We start from the raw sequence: 7,970 nt of genomic DNA, 5'->3' as shown, positions 1-7,970 counted from the left end.
TTAGTATGCAAGGGTTATGCTCAAGAAGAAGGAATAGATTATGGAGAAACATTCGCTCCTGTTGCTAGAATGGAAGGAGTAAGAACTTTACTTGCATATGCTGCCTACAAAGATTTCAAAGTCTATCAGATGGATGTAAAATCTGCCTTATAAAATGGTATACTAGAAGAAGAAGTCTACTTTGAGCAACCAGAAGGATTTTTTGATGAAAACAATAGGGATATGGTGTGTAAGTTACATAAATCACTCTATGGTTTGAAACAAGCACCTAGAGCATGGTATGATAGACTTCACAAGTGTCTAGTGCAAATTGGATTTGAAAGAACTGATGATAACAACAACATGTACATCAAAGTTGAAGAAGGTAAAGACATTATTGTATCTAAAATTTTTGTGGATGACATAGTATTTAGTGGTAAGGAAGTACTTTGCAAAGGCTTTGCTGACAAAATGAAACATAAATTTGAAATGTCTATGTTTGGAGAAATCAAATTTTTTGTTGGATTGCAAGTTCATCAACTCAAACATGAAATATTTATTACACAATCAAAACACATCAAATAAATTCTTAAAATATTTGGATTGGAGGAATCCAAACCAGTCAACACACCAATGGCCACAGGAAATAAGCTATCCAAAAATGATGAGTCAGCTGAAGTCAATCAAACAATGTACAGATCCATGATTGGAAAACTACAATATGTTGTACATAGTAGACAAGACATAGCATTAGCAGTTGGAATAGTGGCTAGGTTCTCTGCTAATCCTAAAGAAAATCATCTCATAGTAGTAAAAGAATAATGAGATATCTCAAAGGGACTGATGATTTTGGTCTATACTACAAAAAGAATGGAAAATTTGAACTCAATGCATATACAGATGCAGACTGGGGAGGAAACATTGATGACAGAAAAAGCACAAATGGAGGTGCATTATTTCTAGGCAAAAGGCTAGTTACCTAGACTAGCAAGAAACAAACATGTATATCCCAGTCCATTGCAGAATCATAATATGTGGTAGCTGCAGTCAATTGTACAAACATTGTATGGCTCACACATCTATTGAATGGAATGAAAGAAGAACTAACAAAATTGGTGATATTGTATTGTGATAATACAAGTTCTATAAACATATCCAAAAATCCAGTGATGCATGCAAAAATCAAGCATATTGCAATCAAGTATCATTATGTCAGAGAATTGGTAGAAGACAAACAAGTGAAGTTGGAATACATTCACACAAAGGAACAAACTATAGATATCTTCACCAAACCATTTCCCAAGGATGCCTATGAATATCTTAGAGGCAAGCTAGGGGTTATACCCCTAAGTCAAGTAGTTTAAGGTGACAAGGAAGCTGCCTTACATCAACAGGAATAAATCATTGAATTATTAACAAGTTGATGCAAAGGATGACAGTAGGAACAGAAACTCCAAATCAGTCACAAGTATGGTGACAGAGGGAGAAAGACAAAAAGAAGCCAAAGCTTATATTTTGTATGATAAAGATGCTACATCTTTAGCATTAATGTCAAAGAGGGAGAAATATGCAGAAAACTGATCAATGCAAAGAAAGAGGGAGATATATATGAAAGAGAGAGATATATGAGATCAGAAGTGAAAATGCAGCAAGCTAACGTATACAAACATGGTGATAACTGAATTGATTACTTGATTAGTTTGGTTTGGCATCAATGCCAAAGAGGGAGATTGTTGGAAATGATTGAAATGATCATAAGAACAATTGTTGGAATAATATATGGAACTGATAAAGAATGTCCTCAATCATTGTTTTATCATTGATGTCAAACTTGCTACTTGCAGGGATGACAATTGCTTTATTGATCCAAATACTATCATTTAGTTGATTGTCAAGGTGGAGGCAATCAATAAGATGTAACTAGAACACCTAGAGAAAGGTTGAAGTTATGATGTTGTAATGAAGTACAAGGATCAGTCAAGCCATTAATGAAATAGTGTATTGGATGGCATACTAAAAAATAGAAAAAATGAGCACATTGAAACATATCAAAGATCTAAGGTTTTAGCTAAGTCTTTTGTAAAGCTCAAACTAAGTTTATTAGAGAGAAGGTGTCGAGCAAGCTAGTAAGAGCTGAGCAAATTCCTAGTTAAGTGCTGAGCAAGTTCAAGTGTTGAGCAAAACCAAGTGCCGAGCAGAATCAAATGCCAAGTAGAACCAAGTGCCGATCAGGTATAGGTGCCGAGTAACACAGAGGTGTCGAGCACCAGTAACTCAATAATGTCGAGTAACACAGAGGTGCCGAGCACTAGTAACTCAATAATGCCAAGTAACACAAAGGTACCGAGCACCAGTAACTCAATAATGCTGAGTTGCTGCATTATTTAGGAAATCGAAGATTTTTTGGATCTAAGCCAACAAAGTTGTTATCTAGAAGTCTATGAATTAAAAGAAAGATAAGAATGATGAATTGGTGGCACAAAACACAATGTAGAACATTTTTAAGATACAACTGGCAAAGTTTCAAGAAGAAAACAAGATATGGGGTAGATACATTGTATCCTACCTAATCCATTTTGAAACCCTAAAATTGGAGAGGGAGAATTAAGTGGAAAAGGAAAATTAGACTTTTATATAAGAAGACATAAGTTAATGAAGAAAAAGAGCAAAATAGAGGGGATAGTGAGAGACAGAGACATGGTCAAGCATAAAAGCATGAAATAATGAAGAATGTGCTAAGGACAGGATAACACAGGAACTCTATTTAGATAGACAACCACAAGCATGATTGCATTGGCAAAATGAGTAGGAAGACTCAAGGAGACCAATCTTGAGAGGGAGACAAGCAGTCAGAGCTGAAGTGATTGAATCCAAGCATAAGGATTGAACTGAAAGAGTGATATGAAATCAGCAAAGTATGTTGTAAGTTATGTCAGATTAAAAGACCATTATCATTACTTTCTAGCAATTGTAACGGTAAGATAAATCCTATGGACTTAGGTTTGTTTAACAGCCATTAGATAAATCCTTTGACAGGGTGACATTCCAAGTGAATGTTCTAAAGACCTTTAACCAGGCCCATTCCTAACAGTTTGGTGAAATCCTCTAACAAGGTCACATTTAATAGTGTGTTGTAAGCCTTTAACAGGGAAGGCTCTTAACAAGGCATCACTTCAGAAGAGTGAGAATCAAGTAGCATGTTACTGGTGGTTTTTCCCAAATTGGGTTTCCACATAAATCACTGTGTCGTGTTGATCTTGAATACTTTATCTTTTCATGTTGATTTACAGTAATTTGCTTATATGACTAATTTAAGTTTGAACATATGAAAGGGGTATTAATAGGGCATTTGGACCTTGAATAACTAATTGACCCCCCCTCTCAGTTATTCTAAAGAATTCTAACAATTGGTATCAGAGCCTGACTACTAATTTAATTTAAAGGGACTACTAGCAGAAAAGATCAAAATGCCAAAGAGAGAAGTTCCCAAGCTCAACAAAGACAACTTTGTTGCATGGAAAAGTTTGATGAAGCTACATCTTGGATCCATAGGAGATTATGCCCAAAATTCAATTGTCACTGAAGATGTAGATCCAACAGGTGCTCCTACTGCCGAAGACCTGAAAAACAAACAAGAACACAACCAGACAATGTTGGAAATTGCCTCTGCACTCAGCTATGCTGAATTTGATGATATCAAAGGATGCGACACTACATTCAAAATGTGGAAAGCCCTATCAGACATCTATGGAGGAGATGAAAATGTACGAAGAAAAAAAAAAAAAATCTCAGAGGAAAATTTGATGACATGAAAATGGAAGAAAATGAGAATGATGCTCAGTATGGTGCAAGAATAAAGGAAGTGGTAAGTGCAATAATATGCTTGAATGGTCAACTGGATGAAGATATTGTTAATCGTAAGTTCTTAAGAACCTTGCTCCCTATCTATGCTATTAGAGTATCAGCAATACAAGAGCTAAGATGTATACCAGGAAATAATCTAAGCTTTGAAGGTATAATAGGTAGACTCACTGCATTTGAGTTATCTAACTTTGACAACTACAAACCTAAAAATGTTGAATCTGCTTTTAAGGCCAACTTATCACTAAAAGATGCCGAACAGGTGTAATCAAGGAAAGGAAGATAAATGAAGTATGTATCTAGTGATAGTAGCACTGATGAAGAAGATGTGGAACAATTGGAAGCATTGCTCGCTAGAAGATTTCATAGGGGCAAAGGAAAATTCAAAGGTAAGATGCCTATCATTTGTTTCAATTGCAATGAAGTAGGTCATATTGCTGCAAGATGTCCACAGAAAAAAGATTCCAAGGAAGACAACAAATACAAGAATAGAAGAGATGATGACAAGAGAGACTACAAAGAAAAAGGTAAGAATTTTTATATTGTTGAAGAATATTCTAATGACAATGATGATGAAGTTTTTTATGTAGCCATGAAGGACCAATCTGATGAAGAAGAAGCCACAGCACTGGTGACATGTATAATCAAGAATGACAGATGGATCATAGACAGTGGATGCTCACATCACATGAAAGGAGACAAAAGTAAGTTTGTTAACTTTACTTAGTATGATGGAAATAGTGTTTGATTTGGTAATGATGCTCCATGTCAAATTAGAGGAAAAGGTTCCATTAAGCTCACAGACCAAATTTCATGTGACAATGCATACTATATTGAAGGATTAAACTACAATTTACTCAACGTCTCACAATTAGGCAATATAGGTTGCAAAGTGGAATTTGAAAACAAAAATGCAAAAATCTATGACAATGATGGTAAACTAATAGGAAAAGTAGATCAAACAAAGAGTAATTTCTTTTACCTTGATATGGAGGATGCTTCTTGTCTATTTGCAAAATTTGATGATGAATGGCTATGGCATAGAAGATTATGTCATGTCAACTTTGACAATCTAGTCAAAATTAGTAAAATAAAGAAAGTCAGAGGTTTACCAAAATTGAAGAAGCTTGATAATGTCATGTGTAAACAATGTCAGCTAGGAAAGATGAAAAAGTCAAGTTTCAAAAGAAAAAACTGTACATCTAAAGAGATACTTGAGTTAGTTCACACTGACTTATGTGGTCCAATAGAAATACAAAGCTATAGAGGAGATAAATACATAATGTTATACTCTGGGGAAATAAACCAAATGGGTTAAACCCTTGGTTTCTAGATGTTTGAGCTTTTCTTTCAACTTGTCATTGCTACACAATTTTTCATACAATTATTTGATGTCTACATCCCTTAATTCAATTTTCTTGTGCTAAATAAATTCCCTTATTTCCTTAGTTAACAATGCCTAAAGAAGAACAAATTATAAGTCTCTTGCTTTGTCATTCTTGAGTGTCTTCATTGGATAAAGCTTGTATTCTAGTTTGGCTCCTCAATGATGTTAATCAGAATAGGGGTTTTAATATTTTCTTCCATTGTGATTTTGAACCTCTTCTTTCTTTGAATTCAAATATTCTTAAAGATTTTTCACTACTTATTTCACACTACTTTTATAAGGTTACCAAAAGCTTGACTTAATCTTTTACATTGTTTTAATAGTTGGAAATTCACACCGTTGATAGAAAATGGTTGTTATATTCTTCTCAAATAATTTATTTATGAAAGTGTAAGATACCAATAAATAGGTTAACCATGTATTTATTTGTAAAAAATGTCTTCCAATACCTATTTATACAAAATATTAAATGCACTTACTGATAGGACTTCTCTATTGATCACTTCCTTTATTCTGATAACAAAACTCTTACTATTTTCATTCTTTACACTAATATCTATCGCTATTAAATGATGATTATAAAACATCAAATGATAAATAAATGGTGACTAGTTTTTAATAATTTCATGAGGAAAATAAACATTATCATTAATACATCCATTCATGTTCTAGAGAAGGGACCATTAGATGTAATGAATTACTTTTAAGTCCCGAGAAAAAAATTACTTTCTTAGTTGAATAATGTATCCTCTATGTTAGAGAATATAGGGTTACCTATTGTAGTATTTATTTCCTCCTTCTTCACCCAAACTTTCTTTATAGCACTCTATTGGTCTAACTTTTTCTGCAGTAAAAAATTTTCAGTTAAACCATAGAAAAGTCAGATGTTCTATGTCTAAATGAAGTATAAGGTTTTGGATAAACCATCTATAAGAAATATTCGCCATATAAGCCCTATATTCATCCCTATTCATAAATGGTCGGGGGCGAAATTTTCAAATTTTAAAAAGAAGCGAATATGCTTTCGTATTCCTTTTCCTCTCTCCCGGGTTACCTTTTTCCTCTTTGTCCCAACCGTCAGATCCGATTAGATCTACCGCTGGCGTTACCTCGCTATTGAAAGTTGCATGCTCATTAAGTATAGTGAGATAGCAAGTGTTGAGTTTGTAAGCGGTGGGACCATGAAGTGAAGGTGCGGCGATCAGAGATTTGCTTATTAATTGCTTTATTGTGCAGGTACACTTTGCAATTCGCCATAAAAAGGGGGAGAAGGACCCACTAGAATATCTGACATCAGAGCTAGAATGTTGATTTTTCCGGAAGATCCGCCACCTCGCTATTGGAAAATTCAGGCACTTCACCGTTAGCGAAGTAGCGAGGCCACGTGAAAATCTAAAATTGATGACATTGCATCTTGCTTGTATCATAATTACACCAGGTGGCATGACCAGTCATAAATACCGTTGTCAGAATCAGTTTTAATTAACAGAAGTAATTACTGGGTACCCCCTTGCTTTTTCTGGCACGGAATCTTTTAAAGTGCCGAAGCTCGCTACCTCGCTATCGAAAAATTGAGATGCTTCACCATTAGCGAGTTAGCGAGGCCCCGTAAAATGGCAAAAGATCGGCAAGATCTATGATGACGTGTAATGACAGATGACTGTGATAATTTTGACATGTGCCAGCTATGCAGAGATCCGATTCTCATTAATACCTACCTGACTAAATGTACAAGAAATCTGGAACATCAGCTTGAAGTGAATCAACGGAGCTCGCTATCTTGTTATGAAGAGTTGCAAGGAAGATAATTACAGCGACATAGCGAGATGGGCCCACCGCCTTCTTTCTTAAGAAGTCCTGTAGCGTATCTTTCGATCATTTCTTGATCCGATCAACAGTTGTCGCCACCTCATTATGACAAGGTGCTTTTTCTTTATGCATAACGAAGTAGCGACATGCTGACACATGTTCTCCGTCGTCAGTGGGTCTAAAGGTAAGCACCATCAAAAGAAAGAATTATGTACGTGGCAAGCTCTCATTGGGTAATATAACTAACATGGCAAGTATAACTCCTAGTTGTTCTCTTTGTACCGCATGATCGTAGGATCTTTGAAGATCAACGGCGCAGTTTTAAATAAAAAATGTAGTGCCACTCTCTGTATTAATTAGACAAGAAAGCTTCGTCCGTGAGAAAAAATAGAGTATAATACAGAGAGATTGCATCAGTTTCATTTCACTCGAGAAAAGATTTGAAGCCATTCTTGTGCAGAAGCTATTACTGAAAGAAAAGCGTGCCAAGGTTGATAAGAATTGTCAAGTTATCTGTTCGCTGAAATTTTGCAGGAATTCAAAGGAGAATTGAGACAAAATTCAAGTAAGTAAAACTACCATCATCTTTGTGAGCTTTTAAGTTTTAAAGAGGATAGCCCAAGATGCCTCCTAAGAAGGGATTTACAGGAGCAGTAAACTACCTGGATAGAAATGTGCATGATGATTTTCTTGAGTTACTTCCTGAGTCCACTGTAGAAACGGTGCAAGTTAAGAGGTTAACCTCACTCAATCCTAGGCTTAGGGTAGCTGATGGATTGTATGATAAGGGTAATTGGGTCCGGGATGCTCAAACTGCTCAGACTGGTTTGAGTTTATTCAAGAAATGGTTTGCAGAGAGAAAGTTATATGCCCCTCATGCCAACATTTGGAATTTTGATCTTGGGAAGCTTGTTGTTCCCAGCGTGTTTATGGA

This window comes from Cupressus sempervirens, chromosome 1, assembly GCF_028749045.1.
Source record: "Cupressus sempervirens isolate cs-2001-9-10 chromosome 1, ASM2874904v1, whole genome shotgun sequence".
In the NCBI taxonomy this organism is placed as follows: Eukaryota; Viridiplantae; Streptophyta; class Pinopsida; order Cupressales; family Cupressaceae; genus Cupressus; species Cupressus sempervirens.
The sequence above is the reverse complement of the archived record's forward strand: the minus strand, read 5'-3'. Positions refer to the sequence as shown.